This window comes from Dermacentor silvarum, chromosome 5 (genome assembly GCF_013339745.2).
Source record: "Dermacentor silvarum isolate Dsil-2018 chromosome 5, BIME_Dsil_1.4, whole genome shotgun sequence".
NCBI classification, from domain to species: Eukaryota; Metazoa; Arthropoda; class Arachnida; order Ixodida; family Ixodidae; genus Dermacentor; species Dermacentor silvarum.
In genome coordinates, this window is record NC_051158.1 from 155,174,191 (window position 1) to 155,184,027 (window position 9,837).

Below are 9,837 nucleotides of genomic sequence, written 5' to 3' on the forward strand. Positions count from 1 at the left end.
TGCTGGTCTGGTTTGTTATATTCAGGTTTCACTGTAGAACTGTACAAAGAGAAGAATGCTATGCACTATGAGTATCGATATTTTCCTTGGCAGTAGCCAAACATGACTTAGAGCACACAATTACTTTGTTATCTAATTTATCTGCTAAGGGCCAAGCAGCATGCTCTGTGAAATCCTCTTGAATAATATGCAAAGAATGTCCATACTTCCACCATATATCGGTTGCCTGCACACACAATGCAACTCGTAAATGCAATCTTTTGGCCGCACACAAACAGTGAGAGAGATTGCGAGTGGAAAATCGTCCATGTTGCCTTTTTGTATGCCTTTCAGCAAATGTCCGCACAGCATACTCTGATTAAGGTTTAAATTTTCTGGACTCCTATCTGATATGCTACATAATACATATTTGCTATTGCAAACAAGCCACAGTCAAGCGTGTTGCACTAGTTTTGTGCCCCTTTAGTGTGAATGGTCAGCTTTGGCGACTGTAACTTTCGCATACGACAGATTTGCCTGACGGCATCAGAAGGAGTATCTTGGTCAATTGAGTCATATGTTTTCATCAGCATCAGCATTGCTTACTGTAAGCCAGTGATCGGGGTTTCGGACATGCAAGATTTCAATAAAAGGCTCCTTTACTTGAGTATATAGCAAAACGCTGGCCAAGAAGCAGATCTTGAAAGCCATGCCAATCAGGAAATTTTTCATGAATTAAGTATTATGCTGATATTGAGGTGCCCTGTACTAAAGCATTTAAATCAGCACCTGTAAGAGAGTAGCGTTTGCAGAGGTTTAACATGTCTACTGTCGCCGTTGCAACGCCTACTATATTCTTTTGCGATGACAAAAACTTGCGCTTAACAGCTTTGACTTTGTTTGGCCGTCCTCTTCTTGCTTTCACCAAAGATACAAGCTTTGTACTATTCGAATGTCTCCAACTGCTTGTAGCAGTAATTTGGGGTAATGGAGCTGATGTGCCTTGTAAGCTAAATGTAATTTGATTACTAGGAAAGGTGGTTAAGTTCCTGAAGAATGCCTCCCATGATGCTCTATTAGCTGCTTCTCACCACAATTAGCTCATACATTAGCAACAGCCTTGGACATTTCACAAAGTGTCTTGTAGATGTAGGAATACTTTTCTTGTGCAGTGTCCAGCTTCGCAGATAGCGGCAGCTGAATACTGCTTGTCACTACTGGTGTGGCACTAGAGGCCATGCAGCTGTCGCTCAGGAAACGATCTTTGCACCACCTGTCCAGTATGCATGCTTTGTCGAAAAGCTCTGCTGGGCAAAATGTCGAGCTGCTAAAATGTGCACAAGGCAAACTGTACAGATTATAAAAAGCACACATGCAACGCGTCAGGCATGATGAAACACTGTGCTCGGAACTTGCGGAAGTCACTACTTAAGAATTAGCCGTGGAAGTGACCAGATAATCTACTCCTTTAAACCGTTCATACTGCTCAAGTATTTTACCTGTGGCCTCAGAAGTACAATTACGGGACAACGCTAGCTGAAATGGCTCACTGGCATCACTTACATTTGGTTCAGCTTCATTTCCTTAAACTTGGAAAATTTAGTGCTTCTATGGCTTGAACAAATGCATGCTTGAAGTGCATGCTTGAAGTCATCACACTGGGAGACAGCCTCTGGCACACCTGCTTCTCAAGCACTGGCCTCTCCTTCTCCCACAGAAGAGCACACAACAGGAGCACTCCCATGCTTCTGTGTGGCTCTCCTAATTCCTGACACAAGTGGTGCTTGCACCTCGACCAGGATCATTGGCTCATCAAGCCTCCCTCGACATTTCCCCTGCTTGGTACACATGTGCCATGGAAAATGGGGGAAGGCAGGCTGTCCCAGGTCCACCAAGCCTTGCTACCCTTGCAACATATACGGACACCGCCAGCAAGTGAAAAGTCAGCACCTTGAAGGGTTCTGGTCGGCTGGTTGGTGTTCCTCTGGAAGGGAGCTGTGCTAGCTATCCAGACAGGAGCTGGTGCTGTGCAAGGTCCACTTGCTGCATGAGAAGAAATGAAAATATGCAACCAAGTGGGGGAAACTCAGCCTCAGAGATGCAGGGATGCTGTCCTGCCGAGTTCAGCTGGTCCATGAAGAAGGTGCCTGGGTCTCCTTGTAGCACTGCTGGATGCGGCTTGCTCTCCAGATGGATGGACAGGCTGCAGGCCACCTGGTACAGGTAGTCTTTCAGCACCTTGTTACCAAAGCGGCTTGGCCGGACACCATCTCTGCAGGTAGCTGGGCCAGTCATCCACGAGACCACCCAGGAAAGCGAAGCCACACTCGTGGCAGTACTGCATCAGGGCAGCATTAACCTTTATGTAGTTGTCATTCAACCAAGACAACTCAGACTTCCCATGGCAGTACTGATTCTGCCCCCAAGGAAGAATGGCAGAAAAAGCTACATGCACCATGGATTCCTTTCAATGACCCTGAGCGAGCTGGCGATACTTGTCGATGCACACACTGACACTGTCAACAGTGTTGTTAGTGCCAACGTGCACGATGACAACATCAAAACCAGCTAGCTTGTCAGCATCATTGACAGAAAGTATTCAATCCTTATTCCTCTATGCGCGGCAACACTGACTGACAAACTACGACGCGATGAGAAATACTCGTCCACGTATTTCACCATCGAGTCGCCGGCAACCAAAACACTTACTTTGCAAGCACACAATCTAAAATGACACGAGAAGAAGAAAAGCAAAAAAACTGCGAGAAAATAAATCTGAGCTTTTTCACAAACGAAAGAAGCCTACCTTCTAGTCGGCAGTATATATGTTGACAAATTCGAGAAATACGTGCTAGGGATGAACGAAGCAAGCGGTCGCGAACAAGAGCAGCAAGATCGGCAGATACGCGAAATACAATCAAAATACAATCAAAATACTTAAGAAAAGATTATTATAACGCTAGCAAATATAAAATAACGCTGCAATGCAGCTTTCGCGCATATAAAAGAATGATGTTGAAGGCATACGAGGATGCAGCAGAACCAGGCCTTGGGACCAGTACCAGTGGCAGCAGAAAAGCACCACCCGCAAGCGCGGCTGACGGGATGATGTGTACTGAATGGTCACGTGCTAACAACAAGAAATCAAGCTACGCGCCCACAAAAAAAAACTGAAATATGTGTATACCTGTCATATTGCTATGAAATTTTTTGTACTTTGTAAGGTGCTTACGTACATCACATCGCAAGGAGTCATTGTGTAATTAGTGGCCTTGCCATGTTCAAAACCCAGGCTCTTCTAAAGAGAGGTTGGGGTTAAGTACCTGTGAAATTTTTTTAGACGGGTAGTTCTCTGAGAAGAAATCAGATGCCAAAAACAGACCTGTGGTATCCTGGGTATCCAGATGTAACAATGGAAAGGATACAAAATACATATTTCTTGCCTGAAACGAAGAAGTAACTCAAGTATGTAAAATATATTAAATAGCGTCCAATAGCTTCAAGCTGTACGTGCACGTACCTAGACCCAAAACGCACTTGTCTTGCTCCAGTCCATGCAGGCTATCAGCTGCTTTATTGAAGCCTCTAGCACATTCTCAGTGTTGCAATAATTTTCATCCGCATTTGCTCAAGTGTGCCCTAGACATAATTGAGTGATTTGCAGTTGCAACTGGACTACAGCCTCAGCTTGGGCGACCAGTGGTAGGGCACATTTTGTAAAACAAAGCTACACATAGCGTTACCAGTTTGAGCAGAGCCTTTTTATATATGCATCACCTTTAGCATCTAGATTTTTTCCATGAATTCAGAAAAATCTCCAGCGCATTCAGTTCCTAGATTTGAAATGTTGTATAAGTTGTCTGTTTGATCACTGCGGTTGTGCTTGGCTTCTGTCCAAATGGGGAGAGCACTTCTGCATAGCACATCAGGTACCATTTTTATTTACCTGCCTTCCTTTCATTTATCTTACCTACAACCAAGAGCAAACGTATATAGCACATGAATGTGCTGTGCGTGAACCTAACTTAAATTGCCATGTTTAGCAGCACAGTGCACGTAGCTGGTGTTGGTTCATTCAAGCTAAGCATTACTACATCCTTAACTGTAGGTACGCATTATGGTGTGAGCAGAGAAATGGCTATGCAAAGACAGTTGACACGTTAAGACATCTTTTTGTGTGTGAAAAGGTGAAAGGTACACAAAATGGGACATAACACATGCACTTTCATCTTTTCTCAAAAAAAAAAACAACGCCGGAGGAATAAGGTTTCTTCATTGTGCCATAGAGAATATGTTTGCTCTCAAATGTAATTCTGATCGTTGGATTTGTTGTTGTGATGTGTTCATTTTCTCAAGTGTGCTTTACTTTTTACACGTCAACGTTTCAAACTCGTTTTTATTTTCACAGTCTGAACATCCGACATTTTGGTTTGACTTCCTGGTACAGGATACTTGCAGTTGGCATGGAGTGATGAAGCAGCATGGTGTACTTTTATTAAAAGCACAGATTTCACCAGTATAGAAGCAGTTCATCAAAAAACATGTGTGCTAAGAATAGTGTTTCTACCCACATTCCTCATTGTCTAATTATGCTTGTATCCCTGTATTCTCTCAGCAAAACCACTTATATGGGGAATTGATTGTGATAAGTGCTTCTGAAAGTTTTCAGGAAGAGCTTTGAACCTTTTTTAGTGGTGCACTCGTAAAATGTGTACATGCTGTAAAATTGAAACACCAGGTGGAATAGCAAACACCGATGCTTGATGCGACGTTTGTCAGACATGAGTTCTGCAATTTTTCCATTCAACAATATACTCTAGGACAGAGCATGCTAGCACTACAAAGCACCCATCCTTTATGTTAGGTATACATTACTACAAGCTCTTCAAAGATGGTCACAAGAGAAGTGCTGGCTTTAATGAGAAACTAAAGGTGAAGCAAGCTGTGAAATGTATTGAGAAATTATGCAATCTGTAGCGTTTACTCAGCTCAGATAACGTCCGAAGGTGCCATAACGCCTTGATAGCTGTGGATGAGAGGGAAGTTGTCGCCGTATTTGGAGCATGAGAAATAAATTAAGATGGAAACCTGAGTAACAACTCGTAATGGAATTAAAGAATCTTGCTACACCTCTAAAAATGAGGCAGTAAAATGAAATTAATGTCACAAATTTTTTTGTTTTTACTTCGTTTGGGTTGAATATACCGATTGTAACAACACAAAAAAGTGTAGGGGGTGATGCACATTAGAGAAATGCTACTCTGTTTTTATAGTCTGCCGTCTCTGCATTCAAAGTTCAGTTAATATGAAAAGCTACAGTGAAGCCATTGGTTGGGTCTGTATGGTGGCAATCAACAACCTAACTGCTTGGGTTTACAGTGCCTTACTTGCACATACCTATTTAAGCGTTGAGCTATTGGAACATTGATTAAGGTGACCAATATATGAACAAGTAGTTTACTGATTAAATTACATGGGGAAGGGCAGAAAGATAGGACAGAGCAGAGGAGGTGTATTCTGTAAGTATCCAACGAATGGACATATGCATTTCAACTGCTGCCTAATTTCTGATTAGCTGGGCTGGGGGCATGCGCGAGTACGAGGCAGGTGCCCCCAGCCATCAACACTCAGCAGAAGAAATGGACGTGTCCACTAGGTGAACACTTCAGAAACCCCCGCCCTGCAGTTCTGTCTGTGACCAACATGCCTGGTATGCCACCCTTGGTTTCAATGTCCGTATTTATCAGCAAAAGTGTGAAAGAACCAGGTTTGTGCACGAAAAGTTTAACTCAGGGTGTCTGCCTTGAAGCCCATGGTGGTAATCACAGGAAACGGGGTGGATCCAGAGTAGCACCATAGGAGAAGCCTTCATCGAAACAAATATGGAGGGGGGTTACTGCATGCTCAAATTTGTGAGCTCACAAGTTTGCCATGACCGAGTCGTGTCAGAAGTTGATGAAGCCTACTTGGTTAATGAATAACCACATAGGCTAAAATTATTTAGGTACTGTTTATGAGGACTACATATTTGCTGGAAATCGCTGAAAAAATTGTGCGAGCGCAGAATAACACCCTTCAGTAGTGGTGACGTCCTTTAAAGAATGAAAATGTATCAGTTGTACCTGTGTGGTGAATAAAGTTACATTAGAAAAAAAGAACTCGGTAATGGAAACAAAATTCAAAGAGTAGTACTCCAAATTGTATATTGCCTCTTCTTTAGGACTAGATGAATGCAAATAATTATAATAATCAATTGAAAATTGAACACCAACAACAAGAATAAAAATAAATACATGTTTCAGCTCCTACATGAGAGCCATGATTGTGAACAAAGCTCCAGTTGAACCTTGTCTAATTTTGCATTTTTGTGGTTCGCGTCCACTTTTAAACTACTTACCATGCCTCTTTCGACCACACCAGACGAGCTTCCGTCAATCTCTTCACTACCTCAATGCAAATGATTAGAGGTTAGCAAATATAAAATTTTTCTACTGGCAATAGTAAGTATCGAATAGTCGAATAGAGATGCATACATTTATAGCAGGCATACTTATCTTGGTATAATTAAGCACCATGCTTGTACTGACTACAAAAAAAAATGATACGGCAAACTAACAGGGAAGATTAGGATTATTTTAAACAGAGGTAGTGACCTTTATGCTGATGACACCACTATTTTCGCATCTGATAAAAATTTACTCGCATTGCAGGATAAGCTTAACGCTGACCTAGCGAATGTCATTCATGGTGCGTAAAAAACAAGCTATCCATTAACCCATCTAAGACAACACTTATGGTATTCCATTCTTCAAGAACTTATCACATTGACTCTATTGTAGTGTCTCTAAATAATAATGTACTTAGAAGATCCGCGTCTACTAAATTTCTTGGTGTAGTACTAGATGAGAACCTAAAGTTCCAGTACCATATTCAATCACTTATTCAAAAAATCTCATTTGGTATTCACATCATCATAAAAACGCGCTCTTCATTTCAGCAAACCATTCTCATGTCTTTATATTACGCATACATACACAGTCATCTCTCATACTGCCTGTCATCTTGGGGTAATACATATGCCATACATCTTCATCAGCTAGAAGTTTTGCAAAAGCAGGCACTACGACTAATTGCATTCCAATCGCATACATCTCCCTCTGCTCCCATATTCCGTTCCCTAAATGTTTTACCTTTACGCATGTTATTTAATCATAAGCTGTCACTGCTTATGTTTTGTCTGATAAATGCCGAGCTTAATATTCCAGGTTTTACTCGCTCTAGCCTAATAAATTATAACAACACAAGATTTTCAGCACAACTCAATCTTCTTCTTCCAAAAGCAAGAACTAATTATGGGAAATTTACCGTCGCGTTTTTAGGCATTCTGTTTGGAATTCAATACCATCTATATGAAGGTCATCTACATTATTATCATTCAAGCGTAGAACGAAGGAGCATTTCATGAACACTTGATCTGACACATAGTATAATTTAACCACGTAGAAATATTAGATGTTGTTCGATTCACTATTATGCAATGTACTGTCCAAATTACCGAGTCACCGAATTTGCCTATAAATTGATACTTCTCGTTGTTAGTTTTACGTGCCATTTATCCTCGTTTGAATTTCTGCGAGTTATCTTAATGATTTATGCAATTTTTTTCTTTCTTTTTAACTGTGTGGTATACTTGTGATGTTTTTAAAAGATTTTTTTTCCTCTCTTACCGTTCATTTCCGATTATATATAATTGTATATATATATATATATGACATGACTCGCTGTTTGCCACGATCCTACTAACCGCCCTTTTCATGTCTTGTTAGGAGGTCCCCCCGACAGTTGTTACTTCGGGACCTCCGAATGTGTACTTACACCCACCCTGTATTTGATTTTGTCGTCAAATAAATATTGATTGATTGATTGATTGAAAAAATTGTCATTTAAAAACTGCACAAACACCTCTCAAAATCTTTAGATCCTGTGGCAAACAAGGTTTCTAAGAATGAATAGCTGCTGTATGACTAGCTGTAAAAAAGTACTAAATAAATGGTTGCCAAAAAATATCAGAAGTAGTGAAAACGGAAGACAAACACTGCTGAAGGACTTGCTTGCTATAAAAACATGTAAAGGATATGTTGCAAAAAAAATCACTGGGTTATAAAAAATTTAAACGACTAGACTGTCAATAACACTAAATGATAGACTATAAGCAAAATCGGGGTTGTCATGCAGCCTTCCGTCATGGAACCAAAAACAACGCTTGCATTCCCCATTTTGTTTCTGCATTGCTTCGAAAACTTTTGTTGTTTTACTGGTGAAAATTTGTGATACTTTGTTAGCAGACAGAGTACAGTAACAACTTTAATGCTCGGTTATTATATTTGGCAAATTTTACTTAATCAAAATTGCTGAATAGGTAATTATTTTAGAATACAAATAGCATGTAATGTTCTATTCATATTCAACACTTCAAATATTATTCCACCCCTACAAATAATACTTCCTTTACCAGTGTTCATTCCAAAGGCGCCTCCTCCCCCCTTCTTTATGTGTACTCGGCATCCACCTCTAAAATCCTGAGGCATACTGATGTTATGCCGTGGGGCAGCCCAAGCAAATAAAAAAAATCCTGACGCATGATTACATTTGCATTGTGTGGTAAGTACCATTCTGCAATAGCTTTGATCTGCCTGCTGTGCTGAGATATATCTCACACACTTGTGAAAGTCGAGTAGTGCTTCTCAGGAAACGTGTCCGAACTGCAGACACCACAACATAATTGGGATATTCAAAAAGACAAGTACGTGTTTTGCTCGCCAAGCGACTTTTAGTGTGCTCATTTATGTAAGGTGTGCTATTATATGAATATTGTAATTTGCTAACGCAAAGAAAAAACAAGCCGGCATCCCTTGCTTTATATATATGCTCTGAACCAAGAAAGTATATTTTAGGAAGAAGATCAGAAATAAACACAAATATGTCTGCACTTACTGGCGTAAAATAATTCTCAATGCAATAATATGAATGAGGCATGCAGCTTGAATTAAAGCGACGTACCGTGCTTTCCAAAGCATTCCCTAACTTACCTGTGTTGCTCAGCATCATTCAAGAAGGTTTCACCAGATTAATTTTTCATTTTATTAAATTGGACCATTCTGTCTCGAAATAGGTCATGCAGTTTACTTAATTTTTTTGAAGTCACATGTCAAGAAATCAGTGCTAGAAGAGAGCACTGATTTGCTATAGATTTACGTTTTAGCTGCCAGTCGGCAACTGCTATATTAAAACAACAATGGCCTAAGTTTAAAGGGTAACAAAGTATGAAAAAGTATAGTACTTTATGCCTATCACACCGCAATATGTATATACATACACCATTTTGTCTAGTCCATTGGCAGATTCAGGTGGAGGGCCCTGGAAGTTTGTGTCTTCCCCTAGACACGTTGGAATTAATTGTGACATGTATAACTTGTATTTGTTACATTGAAGCCAAGGCAAAAAAAAAAAACAATACACTCCAATTAGGTTTTCCAATAGGAATCAACTGGGACCAATAAGAACCATGTGGAAAATCCTTACTTCCAACTTGTTATGATTGGGTGAGAGCAGAAACCAATTGGAGTTGCCAATTGAATGGAACTGGACCCAATTGGAATCGACTGGAAAATCCCTAGTTCCAACTGGTTACGATTGAGTCAACCAATTGAGTCCAATTGGACTTGCCAGTTGGAATCAACTGGGTCCATTGGGAAATCCTTACCTCCAATTGGTTACGATTGAGTCAGGGATGTAACCAATCGAGTCCAATTGGACTTGCCAGTTTGAACCAGCTAGGCCCACCTTACATTCCCCACT